General features: G+C 58.2%; 1 long non-coding RNA gene across 1 annotated transcript; it reads right to left on the bottom strand.

The window, feature by feature from the left end:
• Window positions 1-4,387: 4,387 nt before the first annotated feature.
• Window positions 4,388-9,384, bottom strand: LOC135877696 (uncharacterized). The gene is made up of 4 exons (XR_010561375.1): window positions 9,240-9,384; window positions 6,362-6,516; window positions 5,520-5,606; window positions 4,388-5,238 (listed from the first exon to the last, which is right to left on the bottom strand). It is a non-coding gene; the product is annotated as an uncharacterized LOC135877696 (long non-coding RNA).
• Between the last annotated feature and the right edge of the window lie 6,320 nt (window positions 9,385-15,704).

Raw genomic sequence — 15,704 nt, 5'->3', positions numbered from 1 at the left:
ATCCCCCAGAACAGTGGCTTGTCTTGCGTTAGCCGCAATCAGGACATTTACAGGCACAAGCTAATCTATGGAAGGAGAGCCGGCCCCTCAGATGTTCACCCCCCCCACACACACACACAAAAGAGGGGTTCTATATATTTGCTTGCCGGTCTTTGGAGCCGCTTTTCCAGCCCTTGCCACTGGAGGGAGAAGCTGGAAAAGGGGCTCCAAAGACCAGCAAGCAAATATATAGAACCCCTCTTTTTTATTGGGGGGGGTGAACATCGAGGGAGCTAGCTCTTTCCGTGGGTTAGTTTGTGCCTGTGATGCGCACTGCTTTGCCTTATCACAGCGCAGCAATCCCATGCCTCCAGCAGCTGGGGATTGCAGGAAAACCCCAACTGCCCTGTGAATCTGGCAACTTTTCGGTGGATGAAATCCTGATAGATTATGTCCAAAGAGGGAGGGAAACAAAATTCCCATTTTCTATCTTGACGGGGGGGGGGTCCACTTAGGATGAAAAAACGAATTGGGCCGGCCCTGGTGCTTGCTCAGGAGACATCACTGATGGTAGGACAGATAGAGCCGGTCCCCTTTGTGGCACATCGGTGGCTGGGAGGGATCCCAGGGTGGGAAACTGGGGAGTCTCCAGCAGAAAAAGAGGAGACTTTGGTGCTCCGGGACCAGAGCCCAGCGCTAGGGGAGTAGGGTGAGGCCAGGGCATGTTCTTTCCCTTTTCTGTGCCTCAGTTTCCCCCACCCAATGCCCAGGGCTCTGTGGGGGTGAGAGGGTGAATTTGCTCTCATGCCAGCTGGAGGAAAGCTCGGCCAGTCAGCACCCAGCTCACTGCATGATGGGAAGGAAGCTGTTTCCTTGTTAGGCCCTGAGCGTGGCCTTTCCTAAGGCCGAGCTCGGTGCCTCCCGGACTCGGGCTCCAGCAGCCCCTGTGTCTCCCCAGCTGCCCTCGGCAGCGAGTCGGACTGAGATCAAACTCCTCTCAGAGGCTTGTGCCCCTGCCGGGCGTGGCACTGCCAGTGATTAACCCCTGGCACATGGCGTCTGCCAGGCCGTAGGCAGCAGAGAAAAGTCCAGTGTTACCAACAGCCCCAGCGCTAGGGTAGTCTGGGCACAAGCCAACAGCACGTGCTGTGATACGGCCAAAGAGCGTCGGCCATGCTCCCAGCCCAGTGGGGGGGGGTGTCTCTCCAGGGACGCAGAGACGCTGACAGTGTGCAGGGGGCCATGGGGGATAATCAGCTGGACGTGAGCCCCCGTGCGACAGTGTGGCCAAAGGCGCTAAGGATGCCCAAACAGGGGAATCGCGCATAGAAGCAGAGAGGTCAGTTTATCTCTGGATTTGGCGCTGGTGCGACCGCTGCTGGGGTCCTGTGTCCAGTTCCGGTGCAGTTCAAGAAGGATGTGAATATATTGGAGAGGGGGCAGAGGGGGGCCACGCGAATGGTTAAAGGATTACAAAACGGGGCCTGGAGTGATAGACCCCAGGAGCTCAAGCTATTTAGCTTTGCAAAGAGAAGCTCCCACCTACCGGGGTGACTTGACTCCAGTCTAGAAGCACCTACACGGGGATCAAATATTTAATAATGGGCTCTTCGGGATAGCAGAGAAAGCTGTAACATGATCCATTGGCTGGAAGTTGAAGCTGGACACATTCAGCCTGGAAAGAAGATGTCCGTATTTACCAGGGAGGGGAATTAACCATGGGAACAATGTAGCAAGGAGTGCGGTGGGATGTGTTTCATCGAGGTGGGATGTGTTTCTAAGAGATCTGCTCTCGTTCAAACAGGAATTAACTGGGGGCAGTTCTCTGGCCTGCGTTATCCAGGAGCTCAGCCTTGGTCCCTCCTGGCCTGGGAATCTACCAATCTCTGCCATGACTTCTTGGAATCCGTGTTCTCGCTCTGGTGCTGCCCGGGGGACAGGAACACAAAGTGGGCAGGTAAACTGAGTCACGCAGCTTGTTCACAGAAATATTCCCATGTTCTCCCGCTCCTCCCCAGACTCCTGCTGCCAGGAAGGGTCACACCTGGGCTAGAGATCAGCCGTCCTGCAGCAGAGCCCTACTGCTCCGGGTGCCAGGTCCTGACCCAGTAGGTTCCCCCCACTCAGCGGGTCTGGAGAGATGCAGCGACTCCGGGAGGACATCACCTGCTCCATCTGCCTGGATGATCCCATTTCGATCGAGTGCGGCCACAACTTCTGCCAGGGCTGCCTCGTGGCTCACTGGCGCGGGATCTCGGCCTGGGGACCCAGCTGCCCTGAGTGCCGGGCTCCCTGCTCCAGGGACAGGATGATCCCGGATACGAGGCTGAGAGCCCTGGGGGAGAAAATCACAGCACCTCTGCAGGAAGAGATGGAGCCAGTTAGACCAGACAGGCTGAATCAGGGGAAAGGGGTGCAGGTTCTCACAGGCCCCAGGGCGGGGACTGGCTGGATCAGGGGGTGGGGAATGGGACACGGGGCCTTTCCTCCCTAGGGGGCGCAACCTCTGATTTGGGGGGCAGGGGCCTAGTTGGTTCAGGGGTGGGGTCCGAGCTCTGACCTTGCTCTCTCCCAGCAGCAGGGGCCAGGGGCTCAGCCAGAGCCAGTGCGCCGGTGCAGCTGGTGCGTCTGGACGAGCAAGGGGGCCTGATCCTAGACGAAGAGGCCCTGAGCCGCTGCCTGGAGCAGGGTGGGGTGGGGGACGCCCCCGTCTGCCTGGTGTCCATCATCGGGGAGCAACGCCGGGGCAAATCCTTCCTGATGAACTGCCTGCTGCGCCGGCTCCAGCGCCAGGTGAGTGGGGACGGGATCCCCAGCTAAGGCTCCGCCCCTTGAACCACAGACCCCGCCCACCCCAGATAAGGCCCTGCCCCCTGAACCACAGACCCCGCCCACCCCAGATAAGGCTTGCCCTCCGCAGGAAGGGCCTCTGCTCCCTTCACCACAGGCCTATGTTGCCAGGTGTCCAGTTTTCAGTCGAAAAGGGAACCTGGCAGCATCCAGTCAGCACAGCTGACCGGACACTAAAAGTCCGGTTGGTCACAGTAACCGGCCTCTGCCACTGGGGGGCAGCTGGAGCCACATGGAGGAGCTGCTCTCTGCTCAGCTGCTGAAGCCTGACAGAGCAGTGGCTGGCTTCTGGACCAGGCTCCAAGAGGAAGGTGCCACCGCCCGGGGGGAAGGGATCCTGCCCACGCCTCCTTCTGTCCCACTGTGCCCTCACTGCCCCCGCCCTGGGCCCTCGGTATGGGGACCAACCCTTCCCTGCCCCCTTGTGCCAGGGACCAATCCCTGCTGTATACTGCTGTGCCCCATCAGCTCCTCCCAGCGGCAGCCGGTGAGTCCCAGGAGAGGGGGGAGTGTGTGCGGAGAGCGAGCGAGACCGGAAGGAGTGGGGGAGAGGTGTGAGCAGGGGGCGGGGCCTTGGGGGAAGAGGTAGGGTAGGGGGCGAGGCCTTGGGGGAAGAGGCAGGGCACGGGGCGGGGAAAGGGTTTTGGTTTCCAGCCATTAGAAAGTTGGCAACACTACACAGGACACGTCCCCAACACCACAGGCCCAACCCTACGCAGCCAGGGCCCCGCCCCGTTCACCGCATGCTCCACCTGACCCAGCGAGTCCCCTGCCTGCTTCATTGCAGCCCGCACCCCCTATACCAAAGGTCCCCCCAACCCCCAGCCAGTGTCCGTCCTCTCCCTGTGCCAGGCCCTGACCACAGCTGCCGAGACCTCACCCTCCTCAGCCATGGCCCCTGCCCCTGCCCCACAGGTCCCCACCCATTCCCTGCACCCTGAGCACCCCAACCCCCCCAAACCGCATTCCCACATCCCCTGTCTCTGGTTGCCCCCCTACAGAACCAACAGCACGTGGCCCTGGGGGGGGGTTGAATGTCGCGCCGGGACGGCGACCGTCACAAAGGGGGTGTGGATGTGGGGCCAGCCCCTCTGGGTCCAGGCCCAGGGGAGGAAGGTGAGTGGGGCAGAGGGGCAGGCTGGTGGATGGGGCAGTAGGGAAGGGGAATGAGGGAAGTGGGGGACAGGTTCCTGTGCAGAGCAGAGAGGCTGGAGGGGGGAATGGGGGTGCTGGGGAGCAGGGAGTGGGCGGGGGGCTCAGTAGGGGGTGCTGGGGAGCAGGGAGCGGGCGGGGGCTCAGCAGGGGGTGCTGGGGAGCAGGGAGTGGGCGGGGGCTCAGCAGGGGGTGCTGGGCTGCAGGGAGTGGGCGGGGGCTCAGCAGGGGGTGCTGGGGGAGCAGGGAGTCGGGGGGACTCGGGAGGGGGCACCGTGCAGTGGGGAGCAGGTGGGGGGTTCGCAGGGGTCACTGTGATTCAGGGAATGGTAGGAGGCCCAGCAGAGGGCGCCGGGGAGCAGGGTGTGGAAGTGGGCATGGCAGGGGGGCCATGCTGGGGTGAGGTGTGGGGCTCGGCAGGGGGCGCTCACCTTTTCTTTTGATTATTTTCTAGATTTTTAACATTTCCAGCATGTTTACGCGGACGGAGGCAGATTATCTGGAGGTGGGTGGGGCAGGGGATACACACGGCTCTACTGACACTGACCTCTCAGCCTTGGCCCTGCTGGGAAGGACCCAGGAGTCCAGGCGCTGTTAGGATTGGAGAAGGGGAAGTCTATAGGCTTTGGGGCTGTTATTGATGGTTAGAAAGTCCCAGAGATCTCCCGCTAGGCCGGGCTTCAGATGCAGAGTCTAAACAGTACCAGTGATGAGTATTTATTAAATATTTGCAATTGTCGTATTCACGGTTAATTACCATTATCTGGCGGCTCTTATTCATTAGCCCTGTAGCTCTGGGTGGTTGGTCATTACAGGTGGAGAAGAGATTTCTGTGTCCTGGTCGACTCCCCTAAATGATCTGCAATGCGCCTGCGGACTCAGGTTGCCGGGAGGGTCGGGAGCCTCGTGGTGGCGCCCAGTGGGTTTGGTGACCCAAAGCTGGGGCGGGCGGAGCAAGGGCCAGATAGAGCTCCCCCTCTTCCCCCCAATAAATCAGCATTTCTCAAGACTGACCAGTTCCAGCAGGGCTTTCTGGTGGGGGGCCACATGTGCCCATCCAGAGTGTCGTGCTCAGCCAAACCAGGGCCTGCAGAGTTAAGGGAAACGCCAGCCCAGCCGTACCTCGGCCCTCTTGAAGCGACGCCCCAGTAGACCCGTGCCGCCCAGCCCTGCGCTCTGCATTTGCTGAGTATGGGGCAGGAGACACCTCCACCTGCCCTGCGCCCAGACACTCAGCCTGGATTGGCAGGAACCAGCCTGGGGCAAACCATAATGCTCTGCGTTAGGGAAATGTTTGTGATGGGAAAAATGTTCCATTGGAATCTACCCAACCAACTCTAACCCTGACCCTATGTCCCATCCCCCAGCCCTACCTCTGTGTGCCCCTCCCCACATGCCAGGGGTCTATGTGCTCCCATTCTCCATCCCCCCACGCTAGAGGCTCTGTGTCACCTCCATTCTCCCAGCTCAGCACCCAGAAGATCCTGCTACCTCCGTTCAACAGAGTGGTTGGCTCATTGGCTGCTGATGCTACTCACCAGATCTAAATGGAAACTGGACTTTTTCAGTTTTCCGATTTCCTCCCGAATCACTGGGGTTCTTCTCATTGATGTCTAGCGCGTCCCCTGAAATTTCCGAATTGATCATATGTGGTCTCAAAAAGTTATCACGATACAGACAGACAAAGAGAAATGCCATTGAGTTGTGTGTTAGGCCTTTTACTTCACTTGGCCGATTAACTTCTATAATTGGTAATTTTATCTTCATTAATAGCTGCCAATTATTGGTTACTTGTTAGTCACTATTGGCTGCCAGCTGTTGGTTATTTAGTATCCACCATTAGCTGTCAGATTATTTCATAGTGACAGTGTGGAGAAATGGAAAATAAAAGTTTTGCTGAAAAATGGAAAACTGACAAAATCAGAATCTTTTCATGAAAATTTCCATTTTCAAAGAACAGCCAAATGTTAGTATCTCTTGGGTGTCTCTCTTCACATTTTTAGGGAGCTATCATTGTTTCTCAGGTTTCAATCTTCAGTTTTCCGTCTTTGTCACCTGTGGGGGGATCTTTTGTTCAAGATGGAAAAAAAATTCCTTGTCTCTCTCTCGCTGCATCGCAGATGTTCGTTCATGTTGCGAAGGAGGTCGGAGAGACCTGCAGTCTGCCCCCAATCCAGGTGAGTCCTCGTTTCCCATCAACCCAATGCTGGTTCCACCCCCCACTCCCATCACCCCCACCTAATTCTTATTATTCATTGTCTCTATTGCCAGAGCACCTCAGACCCCCCCTTCCTAGACCAGAACCCCATTGTGCCAGGTGCTGGTCAAACCCCGAACAAACAGCCAGTCCCTGCTCCCATTATTCTACCTCCACACTCACGTCATGCCCAGGATCTCGATGTCGGTGGCTGGGTTCGGCAGCAGCCTCCAGCTCTGGTCTCCTCTCTGTGCTCCCAGCCCCAGTGTGACCCTTCTCCTGCGCTCTCTGTTGCAGGCTCTGGACCTGTTGGTGCGAGATTGGCAGCTCTCCGAAGCCTACGGCGCAGAAGAGGGACAGGAGTATCTCAAAGACATCACACAGAAAAGGACCTAGGGGTCACAGTGGACGAGAAGCTGGATATGAGTCAACAGTGTGCTCTTGTTGCCAAGAAGGCTAACGACATTTTGGGCTGTATAAGTAGGGGCATTGCCAGCAGATCGAGGGACGTGATCGTTCCCCTTTATTCGACATTGGTGAGGCCTCATCTGGAGTACTGTGTCCAGTTTTGGGCCCCACACTACAAGAAGGATGTGGAAAAATTGGAAAGAGTCCAGCAGCGGGCAACAAAAATGATTAGGGGTCTGGAGCACATGACTTATGAGGAGAGGCTGAGGGAACTGGGATTGTTTAGTCTCCAGAAGAGAAGAACGAGAGGGGATTTGATAGCTGCTTTCAACTACCTGAAGGGGGGTTCCAAAGAGGATGGATCTCGGCTCTTCTCAGTGGTGGCAGATGACAGAACAAGGAGCAATGGTCTCAAGTGGCAGTGAGAGAGGTCTAGGTTGGATATTAGGAAACACTATTTCACTAGGAGGGTGGTGAAGCACTGGAATGGGTTACCTAGGGAGGTGGTGGAATCTCCTTCCTTAGAGGTTTTTTAGGTCCGGCTTGACAAAGCCCTGGCTGGGATGATTTAGTTGGGGTTGGTCCTGCTTTGAGCAGGGGGTTGGACTAGATGACCTCCTGAGGTCCCTTTCAACCCTGATATCCTATGATTCTATGATTCTCCTCTCAGGGGCTCGGACTCCAATCCAGCCCCAGGGCAGGGGACTGGCTGACTCTGGGGTGTGGAGAATGGGACATTGGGCATTTCCCCTCTAGGATGTGACAGCTCCAACAGTGTGTCAGCTGTTTATGAAGTGTTGCCAATTGCAGTTCACACCTTGGGCTAAGCAGAGATCAGGACCGGCCCATTCCTGGCTGTGACATTTGACATTGAATCAAGTTAAGAAGTTCCTTTGTGTACGAATAACAACCCCAGAGATTGACTATTCCCACACACCCTTCTCTATCTATCTATCTATCTGGGTAACCCTCCATTCTAACCAGGCCCCCAGCTTCCTGCCTACATGCCCCAAATCAGGCTTAGCGCCCCCCCTCCGGATGGCCAGCGTGCATTAATAGCAGGGCTGTCACATCCTCTGCCCTGCACTGAGTTTGTTTCCTGTCTGACAGAGCTGGAAACCGAACGCAAGGTGGGAGCTGCTCTTTCGAAGAAAGAAGAGAGTAAGCTGCTGGCTGCAAGCCCAGACAGCGAACAAAGCCCTCAAAAAGCAACACGCCCATTGCAATGCTGCGGAGGGGCTGTATAACTGGCACTGAGCTGCAGCCGATGCTAGGGCAGCTGTGATGGGATCCTCAGGGTACAATCTGGAACTGTGGCACCTCTGTGCCCCTTTAACAATCCAGCTTGGGCTGTCTTACAAAGCTTTCCCAGAGACTGGCAGCCAGCCCCTCCAGGCACTGTGATCACTCAGCCATCAGCATGTGGAGACTCACCCCCAGATCAATTGCGTGAATGCTCCCTGAGCCACTCCCGAATCACACAGAGAGAGGCTCCAACAAATCACCCCAGACCCCAGCCTTGCAGCCCAGAAATGTACCATCTTCCATGGCTCAAGACTCCCTTGGACAGGACAAGCTCATTAATTAGTTTGTCTCTTTGTCAAAGGAGAGTGGATGTGCAACAGCCCTTGTTAACCCGCGCTGAGATTCCCCAAGCAGTTGAACCCAAAACACCCTGAGGCTGAGGAAAGGGGGCTATAGCACAGGGGTGTTGCAGTAGGGAGCAGGGGAGGTTCATGCAATGGGGCTGGGGCTGCAATGGGAAGCACGGGTCATGCAATGGAGCCGGGCTGTTGCAGTGGGGAGCAGGGGTTGCAGTGGGGCAAGGGGGAGTCATGCAATGGGGCTAGGTGTTGCAATGGGGGGAGGGGAGTCATGCAATGGGGCCGGGGTGTTGCAGAGGGAGCTGGGGTTGCAGTGGGGCGAGGGGGAGTCATGCAATGCGGCCGGGGTTGCAGTGGAGGGAGGGAAGTCATGCAATGGGGCCGGGGATTGCAGTGGAGGAAGGGGAGTCATGCAATGGGGCCATGGTGTTGCAAAAGGAGCTCGGGTTGCAGTGGGGCAAGAGGGGAATTATAAATGGGGCCGGGGGCTGCAGTGGGGGGAGGGGAGTCATGCCATGGGGACGGGGGATGTAGTGGGGGAGGGGAGTCATGCCATGGGGACGGGGGTTGCAGTGGGGACCAGGAGTTGCAGTGGGGAGAGGGGGAGCCATGCAGTGGGGAGCAGGGGGGGTTATAGAGGAGCAAGGGGGAGTCATGCCATGGGGCGGGAGGTTGCAATAGGGCGAAGGGGAGTCATGCCATGGTGCCGGGGGTTGCAGTGGGGGGAGGGGAGTCATGCCATGGGGACGGGGGATGTAGTGGGGGAGGGGAGTCATGCCATGGGGCCGGGGGTTGCAGTGGGGACCAGGAGTTGCAGTGGGGGGAGGGGGAGCCATGCAGTGGGGAGCAGGGGGGGTTATAGAGGAGCGAGGGGGAGTCATGCCATGGGGCGGGGGGTTGCAGAGGAGCGAGGGGGAGTCATGCCATGGTGCCGAGGGTTGCAATGGGGGGAGGGGGAGTCATGCCATGGGGCGGGGGGTTGCAATAGGGGGAGGGGGAGTCATGCCATGGGGCGAGGGGTTGCAATGGGGCCGGTCCCCCCCGCTCACCTGGAGGTGAAGACCTTGGAGCAGCTGACGGAGGGGCTCAGGTCGCACATGGCCCGGTACCCGGGGGCCCGCTCCCGCGAGCTCTCCACGTGCAGCGCGTACACGGAGAGCGCCAGCCCCAGCGCGCACAGCACGAGCCGCAGCGCCCGCTCCCAGCCCGACGCCGCCATCGCCTGCTGCCACCGCGCGCCGGGCACGGGCTCGCCCCCACTGGCCCGCGCAACTGCCAATCAGCAAACGACTCCGGCCAATTGGCTGCCAAATCAGGAGGTGGGGCGGGGGAAGCAAGGGATTCTGGGACTAGTAGTTTTATGTACCCAGTGGCGGAGAAGGGGGAGCTATGGCGCTTATGGGGGGGGGGTCTAGTGGTTGGACCAGAGCCCTGGGGTAGCAGGGGGCTCCGGGGGCTATTTAAAGTGCCGGGGCTCCAGCTGCCTCTGCTGCCTCGGTCCTCTAAATAGCCGCGAGAGTCTCGCAGCTTCCCCAGGGCTCCGGCAGCTATTCAAAGGGCCAGGGTGGTAGAACTAGGGGGGCCCCTGCCCTACCTGCAGCCAGCCCCTGCTGCACCCCCTGCCCTGCCTCCAGCCCCGCACCCCCTGCCCTGCCCCCACCAGCCCCTGCCTGTCTCCAGCCCCGCACCCCCTGTCCCCACCAGCCCCTGTCTCCAGCCAGACCCGCACCCCCTGCCCACAGCCAGCCCCTGCTGCACCCGCTGCCCTGCCTCCAGCCCCGCACCACCTGCCCTGCCCGCACCAGCCCCTGTCTGCCTCCAGCCCCGCACCCCCTGCCCTGCCCGCACCAGCCCCTGCCTGCCTCCAGCCCCGCACCCGCTGCCCTGCCCGCATCAGCCCTGTCTGCCTCCAGCCCCGCACCCCCTGCCCTGCCCGCACCAGCCCCTGCCTGCCTCCAGCCCCTGTCTCCAGCCAGACCCGCACCCCCTGCCCACAGCCAGCCCCTGCTGCACCCCCTGCCCTGCCTCCAGCCCCGCACCCCCTGCCCTGCCCACAGCCAGCCCCACACCCCTTGCCCTGTCTCCAGGCAGACCCTACCTCCAGTCAGCCCCTGCCCTGCCTCCAGCTAGCAATGTATGTAATATATAATTTTGATTTTATTTATATAGTTATGGAAAGTAAATAATACATGGAAGAAATGAAAGGGGGTTTTTTATGTGTTTTTTTTTAATCATCCCTGTCGGGGCCCCGCCTAAAATGTTCAAATTGGGCCCCACACTTCCTAAAGCCAGCCCTGCATACAGTAATGGCAAAGTTCTTGGTTCAGGCTTGTAGCAGTGATAGAATAAACTGCAGGTTCAAATCAGGTCTCTGGAGTACATCCACAGCTGGGATGGGTCGTTCAGTCCTTTGTATAGAGCTTCCTTTTTTAGCAAAGTCCCTCCAGAGGTATGAAGCAGGATTGAAGACAAGATGGAGACGAGGCATCAGCCTTTTATAGTCTCTTGCCGTGTGGTCTTTGCTTTCTTTGTCCCAAGGACACTCTATCCAGCATGTGGCATAGAAAAACCTTAGAGTTCTGTCCATAAACAGGTCCCTGCATGCCTTGCTGAGTCACAAGGTGTATCCACCTTCTCTCAGTGGGTCAATTGTATAGCTCATGGTCCTTAGTGGGCCATCAAGCAGGCTAGGCAGAACTAACAGCAACTTGTCTGGGGTGTTCCCCGGAAGCATAGCACAAGTTTGAAATACAGACACTATAGAGCCAATATTCATAACGTCAACTACAAAACTGATACAGATAGCATAATTATAATCAGCCAATCATAACCTCTCCATAGACCCCTTCCACAACAACCTTTATACAATATTGGCTGCAAATATATAACAGTGCTCGCAACGGTGATCTATACAGTTACAGATTATGTCAATAGCGTCACAGGAGGTGACACGGCATCAGTGAGACTGATATTGGAATACTGCATCCAGTTTGGGTGTCCACCTTTGAAAAAGATGTTGTGAAATTGGAGCTGGGGCAGCAAAGAGCCACCAAATGTTCTGAGGGCTGGAGAAAAATGCCTTCTAGTGAGCGATTGAAAGAGCTCAACCTGTTTAGCTTATCAAAAGAAGATTGAAAGGTGACTTCATTGAAGTGTTGAAGTGCCTTAATGGAGAGAAAAGATTGGGTATTAAAGGGCTCTTTAATCGAGCAGAGAAAGGCAGAACAAGACCCAGTGGCTGGAAGGTGAAAAGAGACAAATTAAGAGAATTTTTTTCACTTCAAGGTCCCAGAAACACAGACAAGGTTTTCATCTCAAGGCCAAAAGACCAAAAACATCAAGCCACTTGATCACGGCCTTACAAATAAAGCACAAATATTCAACAGCGAGAATGATTCACCACAGGAACAAGCTACCAAGGAAAGTGGTGGATTCTCCATCTCTTGATGTCATTTAATGAAGACTAGATGCCTTTCTGGAATGTGTTTGCCCCCAAAGTAGCAATTGTGTCATACAGGAGGCCTGTGACATGCAGGGGGTCAGATTAGATGCTCTAATGGTCTCTTGTGGCCATCAAGTCTACTAATTTCTGAAAAACTGAGTGTAGCATTGGGAGCAGCGTCTGAGGTTTTACTGTCTAGTCGGCTTGCTTCCTAAAATGAACACTCCTTGAGTGGGGTGATCCACAGGGAGTAGCTCAAACCTCCAAAGTGCCTGGCCAGGGGCAGGACATTAGCACCGCAAGGGAGGGGCGTGGCAGTGACATCACAAAGGCCTTTTGCAGGACCTCAGTCTATTGGTCAAAGGTGGTGACCTCACAGAGAGATGCTGACATCAGCCAGGCAGGACAGAGGCGAGTGGCCCGGGAAACCTCAGAGACTCCTGTGGCTTTGCTTCAGCAAGTCTCTGTCTCGAGGTCTCTCTTTGAGGACTGAGAGAACATTCGGGTTCACGTACGTGAGCGGCAGGAGGAACCTCTGTCGAGTTTTCTCCTTCCCTTTCCGTGATTATACTAGAAAGCAGACGTCCCTGTTTAGAAGGTAAGAGCCTCCTCGAGGTTGGAAACCTGTTCAGTCTGATCCATCGGGTGACAGTTGAATTCTAGGCATGGAAAACACCAGCTTAAGGAGGCAGAATTTGATTCCGCACCAGGGATTTTGTCCCTTAGAATCACTGGGGACATTGGGGTTTGTCCTTTTGGTTTCACCTTTTCCGCCATCCCTCCCTCCTTTCTTTTCTTCTCTTGCTTCTTTTGTCCTTTCCCCTGTTCCCCTCCCAACACCAGGGTGTGTGGGTTTGTGTGTCGCGGGGGAGTGCTCTGCAGCTCCCACTGTGGGAGGTCCACCCAAAAATGTGGGGCTGAAATAGTGCCCCGGCAGTGATCCCCACCAGTAGCGTAGCTAGGGGGGTGCAGGGGAAGCAGCCAGTTCCCCTTAGCACATTTTCCAAAAGCGGCGCCTTAGTTAGGGGTTACCATGGCACCAGCAGGCGGGGCCCACGCTCCGCTCTGAAGCTTGGCCTGCCCTGACCTCCTGCACGCAAAGGGGGGGCAGCACGGCCGGAGGAGCCATGGGGGGGGGGCAGCACGGCCGGAGGAGCCATGGGGGGAGGCGCCACGGCCGGCGGAGCCATGGGGGGGGGGCGGCACGGCCGGAGGAGCCATGCGGGGGGTCGTGGGGGCGGAACGGCACTGCTGGAGGAACCATGAGGGGGGGCCGTGCGGGCGGAACAGCACGGCCGGAGGAGCCATGGGGGGCCGTGGGGGCGGCACGGCCGGAGGAGCCATGGGGGGGGCCGCAGGGGGGAACGGCACGGCCGGAGGAACCATAGGGGGCCGCGGGGGCAGCACGACATGGCCAGAGGAGCCATGGGGGGGGGCCGGCACGGCCGGAGGAGCTAGGGGGGGCCGCGGGGGCGGAACGGCACGGCCGGAGGAGCCATGGGTGGGGGCTGCGGGGCGGCACGGCACAGCCGGAGGAGCCATGGGAGGCCGCGGGGGCGGCACGGCACAGCCGGAGGAGCCATGGGGGGGGCCCGGCACGGCCGGAGGAGCTAGGGGGGGCGCAGCATGGCAGCCCGCAGCGCGGCCGGAATAGCCATGGGGGGCCGCGGGGGCAGCACGGCACAGCCGGAGGAGCCATGGGGGGCCATGGGGACGGAACGGCACAGCCGGAGGAGCCATGAGGGGGGGGCCGCGATGGCGGAACGGCATGCCCGGAGGAGCCATAGGAGGCCGCGGGGGTGGAACGGCACGGCCGGAGGAGCCATGGGGGGGGGGCTGCGGGGCGGAACGGCATGGCCGGAGGAGCCATGGGAGGCCGCGGGGGCGGCACGGCACAGCCGGAGGAGCCATGGGGGGGGGGGCCGGCACGGCCGGAGGAGCTAGAGGGGGCGCAGCATGTCAGCCCGCAGCGCGGCCGGAGTAGCCATGGGGGGCCGCGGGTGCGGCACTGCACGGCCGGAGGAGCCATGAGGGGGAGCCGCGGGGCCGGAACCGCACGGCCGGAGGAGCCATAGGAGGCCGCGGGGGCGGAACGGCACGGCCGGAGGAGCCATGGTGGGGGCCGGCACAGCCGGAGGAGCTAGGGGGGGCGCAGCATGGCAGCCCGCAGCGCAGACGGAGGAGCCACAGGGGGGCCACGGCGGCAGCATGGCACGGCCGGAGGAGCCATGTGGGGCCGCGGGGATGGAACGGCACAGCCGCAGGAGCCATGGGGGGGGCCGGCGCGGCCAGAGGAGCGAGGGGGGGCGCAGCATGGCAGCCCGCAGCGCAGACGGAGGAGTCACAGGGGGGCTACGGCGGCAGCATGGAACGGCCGGAGGAGCCATGGGGGGGGGGGGCGCGGCGCGGCACAGCCGGAGGAGCCAGCCAAGGGGGGGGGGCGCGGAGCGGCCGTAGGAGGAGCCAAGGGGGGCGTGGCCAGAGGAGGACCCAAGGGGGGGCGCCTTTTTAATGTTTGCTCCCCCTGCTCTTAGAACCTGGCTATGCCACTGATCCCCACCAGTGACCTGGGCCATCCTTTGGGCTCTCTGGTGAGAACCCTCAGCCTCCCGTCCTCAGCCTCTACCCTGACTGCCTGAGCAGGGGGTTATTGACAAGGAGGAGACTCAGGTTCTTGTTCTCTTTTAAGACCAAGTAAATAAGTCATAAGCAGTTCTAGGTTTGATGAATTTTGCTGCTTCTCTGCATTAATTGTCTCTGAGCAGCTCATGATTCTCTCTAACATTGCAGTTCTCCTCAAATACTTGCTGAATAATTACTGTGCACTGTTGTTGGTCTGGAACTCATCTGAGAGCACTTTATTCAGGTCCTTCAATGTATGAAATTCAAGATCCGATGGTTAGTTTGAAAATCAGGGCTCTTGGGTCCTATTCCCAACTCTGCCACTGACTGGCTGTGTGACCTAAGACAAGTCAATTCTCCTTTCTCAGCCTTAGCTTCTCCCTCTTTCAAGTAGGGATAATAATGATCTGCTCCTACCTACCTCACGGTGGGTGGAGGATGGGGATCCATTGGAGAGTGTCACTAGGAGGAGTGCATAATATGAGGTGTCCTATCACGTTTACTCAGATCAGATTGTGACATAATAGAATAGCTGAAATATTCTATTTTATTTGTATTTTTTTATTTTGAAATTGATAAGAGCAGCAACTACTTAGCTCAGACTCAGGCTTCTTATCTAATTTTCGAGATCTAAGGGTCTCCTCTTGGTGTGCGAGGAGACAATTTAACACACTGTGACAAACAGGAGATGCTTTTGTTTTGCAACAAAATATTTTTGCAAAGAACTTTCATCCCACTTGTTATGAGTTCAAGAAACAAACTGGTTTAGTCTGAATGGGATTTTCTGACAGAAACGGTTCAATGAAATTTCCCCATCATCTCAATTTCTGGGCTCTATCCCTGCCCAGGGGTGAAAGGAACTTAAAGGATTTACCGTTATGCCGGAGTCCTGAGCGGGGGTGTGGCCTCAACTGGAAGAGGCGGGGCCTTTCAAGATTTAAAGGCCCAGGGGCTCTGGCTGTGGCTGGGAGCCCCAGGGCCTTTAAATCACCCCGGAGCTCCCAGCTGCAGAGGCGGCTGGGAGCTCCGGGGCTCAGGGGCGAATTAAAGGGCCCAGGGCTCCGGCCACCGCGGAGCTCTGGGCCCTTTAAATCCCCGCCCAAGCCTGACTGCCGGATCTCCGGCGGCGCTTTAAAGGGCCCGGGGCTCCCCGCAGCGGCAGGAGCACCGGTCCTTTAAATCACCGTGGGAGCCCGGCTGCCGGAGCTCCAGTGGGGATTTAAAGGGCCCGGGGCTCCCCACAGCAGCCGGAGGGAAATGTGGTCTAGATGTAATCAGTGGAATGGGAGTGCAGAGCTGGTTGAAAGCCCAGACTCCAAGAGCCCTTCTCCATGTCTGGCTGTCCAACGGAGAGGGTGTACCTACTGGGTCCGGCAGGGATCAGTCCGGGGGCCGGTACTATTCAATATTTTCCTTAAGGATTTGGAAAATGGAGTGGAGAGCATGCTTC

This window comes from Emys orbicularis, chromosome 4, assembly GCF_028017835.1.
Source record: "Emys orbicularis isolate rEmyOrb1 chromosome 4, rEmyOrb1.hap1, whole genome shotgun sequence".
Lineage (NCBI taxonomy): Eukaryota > Metazoa > Chordata > Testudines > Emydidae > Emys > Emys orbicularis.
Note: the sequence above shows the minus strand (reverse complement) of the source record. Positions and strands in the feature narration are given on the sequence as shown.